This window comes from Chionomys nivalis, chromosome 17 (genome assembly GCF_950005125.1).
Source record: "Chionomys nivalis chromosome 17, mChiNiv1.1, whole genome shotgun sequence".
In the NCBI taxonomy this organism is placed as follows: Eukaryota; Metazoa; Chordata; class Mammalia; order Rodentia; family Cricetidae; genus Chionomys; species Chionomys nivalis.
Window position 1 is genome coordinate 40,792,827 of NC_080102.1, and position 12,106 is coordinate 40,804,932.

At 55.1% G+C, this 12,106-nt stretch overlaps 1 protein-coding gene across 2 annotated transcripts in view; it reads left to right on the forward strand.

Moving 5' to 3' along the window:
• The first annotated feature begins 5,615 nt into the window (after positions 1 to 5,615).
• Positions 5,616 to 12,106, forward strand: part of Mpped1 (metallophosphoesterase domain containing 1) — a 74,612-nt gene continuing 68,121 nt past the window's right edge. The window contains exon 1 of one of the 2 annotated variants that reach the window (XM_057792702.1): positions 5,616 to 5,783. The gene's annotated coding sequence lies outside the window, so the exon portion shown is untranslated. Of the gene's footprint in view, positions 5,784 to 10,587; positions 10,764 to 12,106 lie in introns of those variants that run through there. The other variant, XM_057792703.1, reaches the window with a different exon arrangement.

Here is a 12,106-nt window from a genome sequence, read left to right on the forward strand (position 1 = left end):
CCCTGCCTTGGCTCATCCCTCTGGCACAGGAAGAAGCAGAGAGCTATAAAGCAGGAGACACAGTGGCTCTGGCACTGAGTGTCGAGGGTACCAGGTTCCCGGGAGTACCTGGGACTGGGGAAGGGTTTGCATGGTCCATGAGGAGTCCATAGGAGGACTTGGAGGCTACTCCCCAAGGTGTAGGAGGAGGATAGCCTTGGGTAAGTGCGTCCTCTGCACGCTGGAGATAAGTGAGGAGGATTCAAGGCATGCCATGGGGACAGTACCAGCTTAGGGGCTGCTCTGTGTGGGCTGGACAGGCAGGCTGGCACATCAGGGAGCACGGATAACGGAGCGTCTCATCCATGTGGCACATAAACCCCATCTCTTTTCCCTCAGCTTCCCACAGAGACACTTCAGCAGGGGAATACGAGGTGGGGTTGGAGATTATGAGGTACTCCATGCACCCCATGTAACCCTATCGCTCAACCCTCATTCACAGGTCTCTTTTGTACGCTTGGGGTCATCTGTGAGAATTAGGGATGCTATCAGGGTCTTTGAGGAAACACATTCTAGCTCTGTCCCTTTGAATTACTCGGGGGTTATTTGTTCCTCCCTCTCACCTGGGGATAGAAGGCTCCTGTCCTATACTTCTTTCTCTAATAGTGCCTCAGTTTCTCTTGTTTGTGTAGTAGGGGCTGATAAGGGGCTGGCATGTAAGAGCCATCTCTCCCCCTCCTCCATTTCTAAAGATTCAGATCCAAACCTGCTGCCAGGAAACATTCAAGCTAGAGTGTGAATGTCTGCTACATGCCAGCTTGACCACCTCCCACCCCAAGGGCTGCTCTTGGTCTTAGCCAGTTATAGGTCGACAGCGGGGAAGACACAGGCAAAAGCATGTGGCCAGGCTGTGGGGTAGCGGGAAGAGCCTAGGAATGAACAGGCTCAGGAAGGTCCTGGAACAGCACTTCAGCCTTGGAGCTGGTATGGGCACCGGGGAGGAGTCCGAGGCAGGTAGGTCCTGCAGGAGTGCGGAGGCATAGGCCTCCTTTTCCAAGAAGGGAACCTGCGGTTCAGCCAGCCTTCTCTAGCCTCTCCTGGGCCCCCCTAGCTCTCTGCTTCTCGTCCCAGCGTAACTGAGCCTCCTCTAATCAGTTTTTCTTTTTCCTGTTCTCATTCTGGGTCAGTGACTGCCCAGTAGACCCTGTTTCACAATTCGGACACCTCCAAAAGTAAGGTGCTTGCTGCGGGGGTAAGGGGGGGGGCTGTAAGCATCTTGAGAAGTTTCAAACTCACTAATTACTTGCTGGGTGGAGGGAATGGAGCTAGGTGTCCTACAGGGCTACAGCATCAGGAAGGACTGGGCAGGCCCTGCAGGCTCTCTGGGGGCCCTCCCTGTTCTGCGACTGTAGGAGACAGAGTGCTTGGGGCAGCTCCCAATCCCCGTCTAGCATAGTTGGCACAGCCTATGAGGCAATCCTTGTATTACAGGTGAGGCAACAGGCTGAGGGCCTGGCTCAGGACCCAGAGGCAGGCCCGAGCCTGTCTGACACCTCAGGCAGGGTTGTCTCCAGCTGGTTACATTGGCTCCCCCAGAAGGTTGTGGGAAGGGACTTCTGGCAGGAGAGGGTGGGGCAGGGCTGTGTGGCACAGGGACTGGCTCCAGGGTATTGCTGGTGGCTGGCACTGCTGGATGCCAGGCCTGCCCAGATGCCCTCTTGGCTCCCAATCCCACTCAAGTCTCACAGGATCAGGCAGAGTTAATCAACCTCCTCGAGGCTCAAGAGGGTTTTCTGACCTAAATTATTTACCCTTCATATAAGATTTAGTCTCGAGCACTAAGTGTGTGTGTGTGTGTGTCCTCACTACTGGATAGGAAACAGGTAGACAGATGAACAGGAGCCAAGGGATGACCAGGAGAGACCCCCCTCCCGCCCAGAGCTGCGACCCAAGGATAAAGATGCTGAACACTGAGCACCTCAGGTCTGACCACTCCATCTTTGCCTCCTCATTCAGTCCTCTCGTCTACTCCACCATTGACTCAGCACAGAGCAGAGGACAGTCGTGACCAGAGCTGGGGCACTGGGCCACAGGCTGCCAAAAGCCCCTCCCCCAGGCTCAGCATCTTCTTTCAGAAAGAGAGAAAATATTTTCTCCTGAGAGTCAGTAGGATCACATGAGGTGCAGCAACCACGTGTGACTGGGGACACTTGGCTCTAGTGCTGGAACCCGGGAGCACTCACGGCCCTCTACCAGAGCAGCCCAGGATCACTGGACCCCTGGTGTATCTTGTCTGGAAAGATTGACTCAAGAGCTGCCCCACCCGGGATGACTCCAGCGCCACCGTCAGCCCTGCTAGATCGATCTATCGATCTATCTGTCTATCTATCTGTCTGTCTGTCTATCTATCATCTATCTATCTATCTATCTATCTATCTATCTATCTATCTATCTATCTATCTATCTACCCCTTTCTTGTCCATGGCATGGGGCACTCTGCAACTCCTTTGTCCTCACAGTGCTCCCCAGCCTGTGTCCCTCATTGGTCAATATGGCATAGCAGTCATTTAGTGTCAAAGTTTACACCATCTAGGGTTTGTTGTTCAATGGCAGTTTGTTGTCACTGTCCCTCCAGTTCTGTGTCTTTGCCAGGCCCGAGGTGGTGACTACATGATTGACCACGAGTCCTGGTCTGTTCCGTGTCGCTTCAGTTTTGGGAAATGGCCAATGAGGCCTCAAGAGTTGACATGTGGTAGGGGCTGGTCCGGCTTCATAGCTTATAGCTTCCTTTTGATTTCTAGGAGGGAGGTGTGTGTGTGTGTGTGTGTGTGTGTGTGAGTGAGTGACAGATCAGAGAAGCCTTTGGGGTGGGACTGAGACTGGCCAGGACCCTGGACAGCTCAGCTGAGCCCTACAGAGCTTGCCTGGGATGGTGGGGGCTTTAAAAGTGATGGAAGACGTTGCCTGGCAGCTGACTGGGGGCAGAGGGAGCAGAAGGGACAAAGGAAGATAACTGTAGTGTGAGGGTTGGCTTCACACCCCAGCTTTTACTAGCTGGACAGGTTTGAAACCTTTGGAGCATCCCCCTGCCCTGTATCTTTTAATTCATCAGCTGAGGCTTCCTCTCCTTTGTGGGGAGGCTGCCCCTTGCTGGAATCCATGCTAGACTGTTGCAACAATAAGCCAGCAAGGAGACAGCTGGGTAAGTCCCTAACAGCCACGAAGGACTCCGACATCATGGAGGGGCTGAGGAGTACCGACATGCAAAGCTGCCTACCAGGGACTTGCAAATGGCAACTCAGAGGGTACCAGTGGCCAGGACCTGTCTCCTTGGGAGCTATTAGATGTGGCATCTCAGTTCCTGTAGATGACAGGGGTGGTTTCCCTGCTCAGAAACACTTACATCTGGTTTCCACCCAGCTTTTTGTGAGTCACGTGATGTTAGTACTATGGTATTGCTGGGGCTCCAGTGGCCTGATGGAATCCTATGTTTGTTTGTTTGTTTATTTATTTATTTATTTATTTATTTATTTAGTGTGTGCACAACAGTGTGCATATGAGCAGGATCCATTGCTAGGGTATGGAGGAAGATCTGAGGTGAGGCCCGTGCCATCGAGGCGGCCGTTTCCTGGGGTGGTGTCAGGATCCAGACGGACCTAGGCTAGCAGGGGGAGACTGGTGTTTAAGCCGGGCAGAGCATCTACCTTCTTTTCCTCTCCCTGGGTCTCCAGCACACAGTAGGCACCCAGGAAATGCTTCCCGTCAGAACGAGCCTTGCTGGCTGATTCAGCAGTGAGGATCGGGTGGTGTTTCTGTCAGTCTCCATGAACAAGACCACTGTGTTAGTAAATTTTCCCTTACACAGAATGTCTGCTGTCTGCCCAGATGGGCTGTTCATTTAGGAGTGGGTCTGTCCTGCCCACCCCACACTCCTCATTCCCTCATCTTCTAGAGCCATTCATTAATGTTTAGTGGGCTGCAGACCCTGTAGATACAGCATCGGGCTCTGTGACCTGACCTCTGGGGTACTGCCTGGACCAGGAGAGGAGTAGGGGATTACCTAAGGCAGAGTGTGTTCAAGCTCGGTGCCTCGGTCTGGGTGGTACAAGTGATGACAGATCTTTGGTGGCAAGCTCACACTTGGTTCCAAACAGCATGCTGAGTGCCAGGCATACAGTGGGTGCTCAATCCGTGCACAGTAAGAGATGGTATTCTGGGAGCTGAGCTCTGGTAGCATCCAGAGTTTGGAGGACAAGACACAAGAACGTCCAGTATCTCTGCTCTTGGCCCCTAAAGGTCATGCCCAGCTGTAGTTTTGTTCTCTGCAGGCAGCCGGCACTCTGCTGATATCCCGGGCCCCAACCCTTCTCTCCCAGATAGGCAGAGCAGTTTTCCAAGGCACAGCGTGGTGCTGCGACCCACAGGGAGAACCTCTGTAGCAGTTCCTCCACTCTAGCCTTTACACACCCAGGCCCCCTCCCTGTCCGGATGCCAGAGTGAGCTCTACTCAAAATGCAAGCTTGGGCAAGGCAAGGCCCTGGCCATTACCTCCAATGGCTCGTGAAGAACTCCACTGGCTTAGAACTCCTTGGCGCTCTCTATCTCTTCTCACTCCACAGAGCCTCACCATCCCACCCTGGCCTGCACCAGCCTCTGCCTAGAAGGTTCTTTCACCCTGGGCATGCTCTCCCACCCAGGTGGCTGATCCCTCTCCTCTCATGCGTCTCCTTCTGCCTCTCTCATAAGACTAGACTCTCTTTTAGAGCAGCCCCGGGCCTCAAGAGGTCCCAGAGGTGTCCTTGGGGTCTGACACCTAACCATCTGAGAGATGAGCAAGGAGGACCCACAGACACTAGTTAAGGGGTATCGGATGAGCCTCCTGCCTAACTTCCATTATGGGGGGCAGCCCAGGCCAGACTGGCTCCTGTTTCCTGACCACACTAGGCCCTGTGGATGCACCCTCTTCAGCCTGGTCAGGGGTCCTCAGTCTTTCAAACTTCCTGTCTCTTCGCCTCTGCCTCCCGGGACAGGGCTTCCCTGAGACCTAGAGCTCGGTTCTCTGCCTCCCTGACTGGTTTACCGGCTGGCTCTGGGTTTCTGGGTGAAGCCACTGCTGCCACCCAGAAGGCCAGGGGTGAGAGACTAGGAGACAGAAGGGACTCCAGCTGGAAGACCCAGGCCTGATCCAGTGTGTGTGTGTGGTTGGGGGGTGCGGGGGTCTGCGTCTCTCCAGAAACAAGCACCCTGGTCTTCCCAGGTTGGGGTTCTGGACATGGAGCAGGTGCCCGAACACCAGGAAGGAGCCACGCACGCCCCTGCACGCGGTGCCTAGCGCGGCGCGCGGCTCCGGAGGTGAGGGCGCCCCGCCCCGCTCCCCTCTCCCGGCGCTCGGCGGCTGGGGTTGGGGGCTGCGTGGCGAGGGCGCGGGGCGGCCCCTGAGCGGCGGGATGCGGGCTCCGGGCCCAGGAGGGCGCCGAGGCCCCAGGCGCGGCCGGGGCGGCCGGGACCCGGGCGGGAGGGCGCGCGGGGCCGGGGCCCGAGGCCGCGATCGTGCTCCTGCGGGGCCCGTGCGCGCGGGCGGAGCGGCGCGGCGGCGCGCGGGGCCGGGGCGGCGCGGAGCCGGGCGGGGGAGGGGGCGCGGGGAGCCCCCCGCCCCGCGAAGGAGGAGTCTGGCTCCCACTCGCAGCCTCGGCCGCGCGGCGCAGAGGCCCCCGCCCCTGCGCGCCGCCCTCGCGGGAGCCGGGCCCCCGCCGCCCTCCGTGCGCGCTGCTGCTCGCGGCCGCCGAAGAGGAGCCCGGGGCCAGGTAGGACCCGGCCGGGCCGGGAGTGCGCACGGGCCGGGTGCGGGCGGCGGGCCGGAGGGGGCGCGGCCGGGACCCCGTCCCTGCACCCGGGCGGCCCGTGGCGCCCTCAAAGTTACTTTGGCCGCCTCTGCCTTGCCTGGGGCGCGCGGCCCCGGTCGGCTACCGCCGCTGCGCAGTCCGCGGGGCGGGTGCTGGCGGGAGGGGGCTTGGCCGGGCCGTGCGGTCAGCGAAACTTTTCCCAGGCTGGCCGGCTGCCGCTGGCTGCTGTTGGAGTAACCCGTGGAAGGAGAGGGCTGGTGGGGTGCAAGTGTTGATGAGGGTGATAACAATAGCCACCCCCTGTTGCGGAGAGCCTACTGTGTGCAGCCAGCCTCTGCTGACACTTGGAGGAGGGGGGTGAGGAGGGGGACGGATGCTGGTCAAGTGGCTACTTTTGCTGGGTATTGCTGGGAACTTCACTAACACCCATCTGTCGTCGATCCATCCATCTATCCATCTGTCATTCTTCCTTCACTCATTCAACACACTTACTGCTTTCTGCTGTGCCCCCTCAGGGGCTTCAGTGACTGAACTAGACAGCACCCAGTCCTCCAGGACAGAATTCCATGGACTGCCCGAGCTGAAAGCCATTTTACCTCTTGTGTGTTTATTCTGGGATGGTTCAGGCAGGAGCAAAGGAGAACTGTGGAGTGAAAGATGCTGGGAGACCAGCCTTAGGGATCAGGGACCCACCATCTTCCATCCCCTCCTAACCTTCTGGGTCTAGGCTCAGTGGTTCCTTGAGGTCAGGGCATGCCACACTGGAACTAGTTGCCATCCTTATCCAGCTAGCCTGACAGATCTGTTTCCTCCTTGCTGTTGGGCTCTCCACCCCCCCCCCATCTTTCCTGAAGTGCATTCCCCCCACCCCTCCCCATTTCCACTTCTTCCCCTGAATGGCTAGGAGGAGAATGAACTGTTAACAATTATAAAATTAAACTCGGGGAACAAAAGTGAGGCACCGTTGAATGATTGGGCTGCTTGCCGGGTATGAATGGTGGTGGCAGACTTGCTAGCAGGGATCAGCTACATCGGTGGAATGTTGGGGGGCCACTCAGGCACTGACCATGTTAACACCCCAACTGGTCTTGGCCAAAGGAAAATTTAGACAACTTCACTAGTATTTGGCACATGACTAAACAGTGTCTTGGGGGAGGCTGGACAGGTTTTGGGGTGACTGCTCCATCTCAGCTAGAAGCCAAGGCATTAGGAGACCATCTGGGGAGGGTACTGAGGCAGGGGAGAACACCAGGCTTTGGAGCCGGTGGTGACAGGGAGGAGTCTGGAGCAAGGCGCATCTGCAGGGGACTGCTCTGTGGGAGCATGCATACTAATCCGTACACCGCCTGTCTCCCTGCAAATTGGCTTTCCAAGTGGCAACCCCCTCCCACCCCTTGTAAAATCTCCTTTTGCTCAAGATGGATTTCAGTGAAATGGTTGCATCTCTTCCAGTTTCCCCGGGAGCTGGAACAGTGTTAATTGGCTGATGGCCGCTCAAAAGACAAGATACTTTAGTCTTGAACGTCTAACTGTGTGCTTGGAAACCGTTGTGGGTAGGGGTGCCTCCTGATTTACTCCTAAGCTTGAGGATTTTGGGAAGCCCTGGAGTGACTTAGATGAGAGTAGGTCCTGGGTGAGATGCATGGGATGATGTGTCTGAGATGTGAGCCCTGTGTGCTGTGCCTAGAACCATCCGTACTCACCCATGCCGATGCCCTGAGTTTAGGGACCACTGGACCAGGTCTGGGCTTACATAGAAGATGGTAGTAATTGGGGGGGGTATTTCTGGCAGGGCCAAGGTTGTCTCAGGAAGACACAGTGAGACCCATGGAACCACACTCAAGCAAAGCGATGTTGTCAAAATGCCCAGTCTACCCATGGGGCTGCTAAGTCCTCATCCATCCAAAGTGAGTTCATTAATTCTCTCTTGAACTTGCTGCCTGCCCACCCAGGCAGCGGCTGTCTGTCTGTTCATCACGTGCAGGACACAGCTCTCTCCACTGTCTTAAGAATTCAGGACGAAGGGTGGATTTCACTGAGCGAGAACAGGATAGGAAGGGGTGAGATCATACCCTACAGGTTCTGGACCCACGGAAAGAAGGAAACCATTGCCGAAGTGTAGTGAGCTTTTAATCTTTTCGAATGCCTTTCCCTCTTCTAATCTTGGCCCGTGAGTGAGCATGAATAGTGGGGCAGAGGAAATGAATGGGCCAGGCAAGACTTCCAGCAAGTAAATATGACACACAGAAAAACATGCAATTAGTGGAGGTTAGTGAGTGCCTTTCAAGTCTTCAGAGCTGCAGTTGAGGGTGGAGTTTCTCCCTTATCCCGGAACTGTCTGTCAGAATCCTTGAAGTGATAACATGACATGTCTCTCCCATTAACCCTCCCTTGCCAGAACAAAAAAGGGTCTTTGCCTGTGGCCGCCCTTCGGTATGCTCCTGTTCCTGGAGTTCTTTCCATTCAACCTTTGTACCTCAGAAGAGAAGGGGCCTGAGGCCCTGGCTCTTTGGGGACCGAGGCCTGGAAATAGGTTCTCAGACATGTCCTGATCCACAGGGCAAAGCTGCTGGCCCCTTAGGTGAGAGGCAGGCTTGCTTATGGAGTCTCCTTTCTGCTCCAGTGCCATGCCCTCTGTGACTAGATACATCAGACACCCAGGGTCTGGGGAGAAAGGCAGGCAGAGGTGGCACTTTTTGAAGCAAGGATTGTTGAGCATGGGCCGTGCTGGGCGTGGTGAAAGCCATCCACTGCAGTCTAGTGTCTGACGTGTGGCTGTCCCTGTCTCACAACATGGGCTGCTAGCATGGTTCAGAGACTGCCACTGACATTGTTCAGGTTGAGTTTGGAGAGGGGACCAAGGAGTGAAAAGCCAAAGCAAGTCCCGGGAAAGAGAGAAAAATAAATAATTAGAAAGCAAGCCCCTCTTTGGAGGCGACACGGGGCAGAGGCATTGAAGGCAGCACGGGGCAAAGGCATTGGAGGCGGCACGGGGCAGAGGCATTGGAGGCAGCACGGGGCAGAGACATTGGAGGCAGCACGGGGCAGAGGCATTGGAGGCGGCACGGGGCAGAGGCATTGGAGGCGGCACGGGGCAGAGACATTGGAGGCGGCACGGGGCAGAGGCATTGAAGGCAGCAAGGGGCAGAGGCATTGGAAGCAGCACGGGGCAGAGCCATTGGGGGGAGGCGGCACGGGGCAGAGGCATTGGAGGTGGCATGGGGCAGAGGCATTGGAGGCGGCACGGGGCAAAGGCAGAGGCATTGGAGGTGGCACGGGGCAGGGGCAGAGGCATTGGAGGTGGCAGAGGCATTCCTGGGTTCATCCAGCCCACTATGGCACTCTTGATGACCCGGCTGTCCAGTATTGCTGCCGACACAAATGGTTTTCTTTATTTCATCTTCTCCCCCGTAATGAAAGAAGGCTTAGTTGTGCTCTGTTTTTATCTTAAACACTTTTGGGGCAATTCAAATTTCACCCCAAATCCCCTGAAACTTAGTAAACCAAGATCATGTGCGTTAGTTTATAACTGAGGTAGTGACTGGAGGTGGTTGTGGTTTCTCTGTGAATTTCTCTTCTGTGAACTCGGCCAGTCTGTTGTCAGAAGCTAGTCATTCATTACATATAGAAGCAGTTTCTCCCCCTCTTCTTTTCCTTCTTCTTTTTAAAAATCTCCTTTCTGGTGGATTGTGTTCTCCTGCCGCCAGGCCGTTGTAGCTTCTAACTCATACCACCCGATGGACACCTGCGTGATCACCTGCCTATTGCAGCCTTCCCGTTTCCGTTTCCGTAGCCTCCTTTCAAGAGGCCTTGAGGCTGTGCATCCATGTGCACAGAGGGGCTTCCGGCATCATTGTGCTCATTCTGTTGCTTTGAGGAGAAAATGATGTCTCCTTCCCATCTCCGACAGGCACATCACGTCCCTTCCCCTCCATTTTCTCTTGCATTTTCTGTACCAAGCTGCAGCCGCAAAGCTGCATAGTACACAAACCGACTCCTTGAGAAATGCAAACCCTTCCCGCGTGGTGCCTGCTCCGTCCTTTGTAACAAAGTGCTTCTGGACTCTGGGTATCTGTGGAAACGGCCAGTGTGCCCTCCCCCACCACACCCACCCCTGTTTTCTTGCATTTGTTAGAGTAGGAAGTGGAGAATGGAGTTTGGCTTTTGGAGGTTTGTCATTTGGGCACGTTAGTTAATTGATCACACTTTAGAAGTTTAATCCTTAATTGCAAATTCCTGAATGAGCACAAAAAAAAAATTAGATCTGGACTTGTCTCTGAAACAGCTCCCCCTTTGCCCCCTCCTCGAGACTCCAGCGTGGAACCCTGACATGCAGACGTGGTTGTCCTTCAGGGGCATCTGTCAAATCCATTTCTACAAGAGCCTCCAAGACACACTTACTTTCTTTGCAAATCGGATTTGCACGGGAAGCCACCAAGACCCCCATGCCTCAACCCCACCCCGGCCACAAATGTCCCCAACACCCTCAAGCACCGAGTATGAGCTGGCTTGTGTGTGGTGATGAGACACAGTGCTGACTCTTACACACTTGACCCCTGTTTCCTTTGTGTGTGAATGCATGACTGTGCGTGTGTCGGAACCACATCTGAGCAGCCTCCACCACAACCTTGCAGATGCCCAGGCCTCCAGAGTTCTGTTCTGAAAACTCTTTGTGGAAGGAGAGATAGAATGGGTCCTTTCGCTGCTATCTGCATGACTGGGGATCCGCTAGATGATGTGGCGGTCTCGAGAACTGCCATCGCTTCTGGGGTGCCGTGCTGGCTTGTAGGCGTGCTTCTCTCCCTGCCTTGGCTGTGTGGCTTCCACCCATCTCAGGTCCCCGTCTGTGCGGTGGGAATGGAAACGGATCAGGATTCGTGGATGAACCCACCGAATCTGTGTCCCCAGTCCAGGGGATAAGTGGGCAGCTATTTGTGGCTGGTAAGTAGCGCTCGTGACGCTTCTGAAATAAAAGTACAGAATTGGAAAAGGAAGTGTCCCTGGCTTGGGGGAAGGGCGGCTGAGGAATTAGAAAGGGTTATTTAAGCTCGTGTGTTCAACATGTACCCAGCTAAAAGGTTTTTAAGTGGTAAATGCTGTAAGAAGTCACTTGTGGTTGATCCTCTCTGGGGCTCGGGGTCTTGTTTTCACTCCGTCCCTGGAGCTCCGCATTCACTCAGCTCCCTGGCACATTCTGCCAGGTCATAGGTGCCAGTTCCCTGCCAAAGTTTCTCATCAATGGAGACCTACAGTAGATACAGAGGAAGGCCAGACTCGGGCCCCGTGGTGGAAGGGGCCTCGTGAAGCTGGGTCTGATACCCGTCCCCCCTCAACCCTGTCACAGCGGCAGAGCTGTTTCTTTTCCTGGTCTTTGAGGACTTGTTTGTATTTTATTATTTTATTTTATATCTTCTACGAGGGTTTCCGTTCGGCACTAGTCAGCTGTGTGTTTTTATGCCGAGACAAAATAAGGAAAGAAAATGCGGCTGAAAGTGTTTTTTGAACGTGTGGTCAGATTATGGCTTGGAAGAGAATCCTCCGCAAACCTCCGTGCCTTTGTACTTGAAAATGTAAAAGATATTTATTACATTTTCAAATTTGTTTGTGTGTGTGCGTGTGTGTGTGCGCGTGTGTGCGTGTCACAGACACATGGAGGTCAGAGGGCTGTCTGTGGGAGTTGGTTTTCTCCTTCCGCCGTGTGGGTCTGGGGGATGGAGCACCGGTGCTCAGACTTGGCTGCAGGTGCCTTTACTGGCTGAGCCATCATTTCAGCCCCCTCAGGACTTTTCTGGCTAGTGTTGTCCCCTGGGTTTTGGCCTGTGGGGACCACACAGGGCATGTTAGTATTTGTTAGAATTTGCCACATTCTACTGAAAGCCTGCGTAAGCCGTGTCTCCCCAGAGCTGGCTCCGGCTAGCTTTGCTCTGAGCCAGCACCCGGTGTGATCATCCACTCGCTGGGCTGGGTGGTGAGAGCAGCTGGGGTGCTCAGCTGACCTCACAGTCAGGGGGACCGAGGCTTGGGATTCTGGTCATTGCGGTGTTTTCTTGCGCAGTGATGGATGGTTGCCTGAGTTCTAGACTTGGCACGGCAATGCTGTCTTCGCTTCGGCTTTTGTGAAAGGTGTTCTAGGGAGAGACAAGTCAGTGGCTTTTTGAAGTGACTGCCTTTGATTTTGGCCAGAGGCAAACGTCCCCTTTCCAATCTGAACACTTCTGAGAGCCAGGCCGAGGCGGATGGCCATGGCACAGGGCCAGCAGGCTGGACTCAGCACTGTCCAGGGT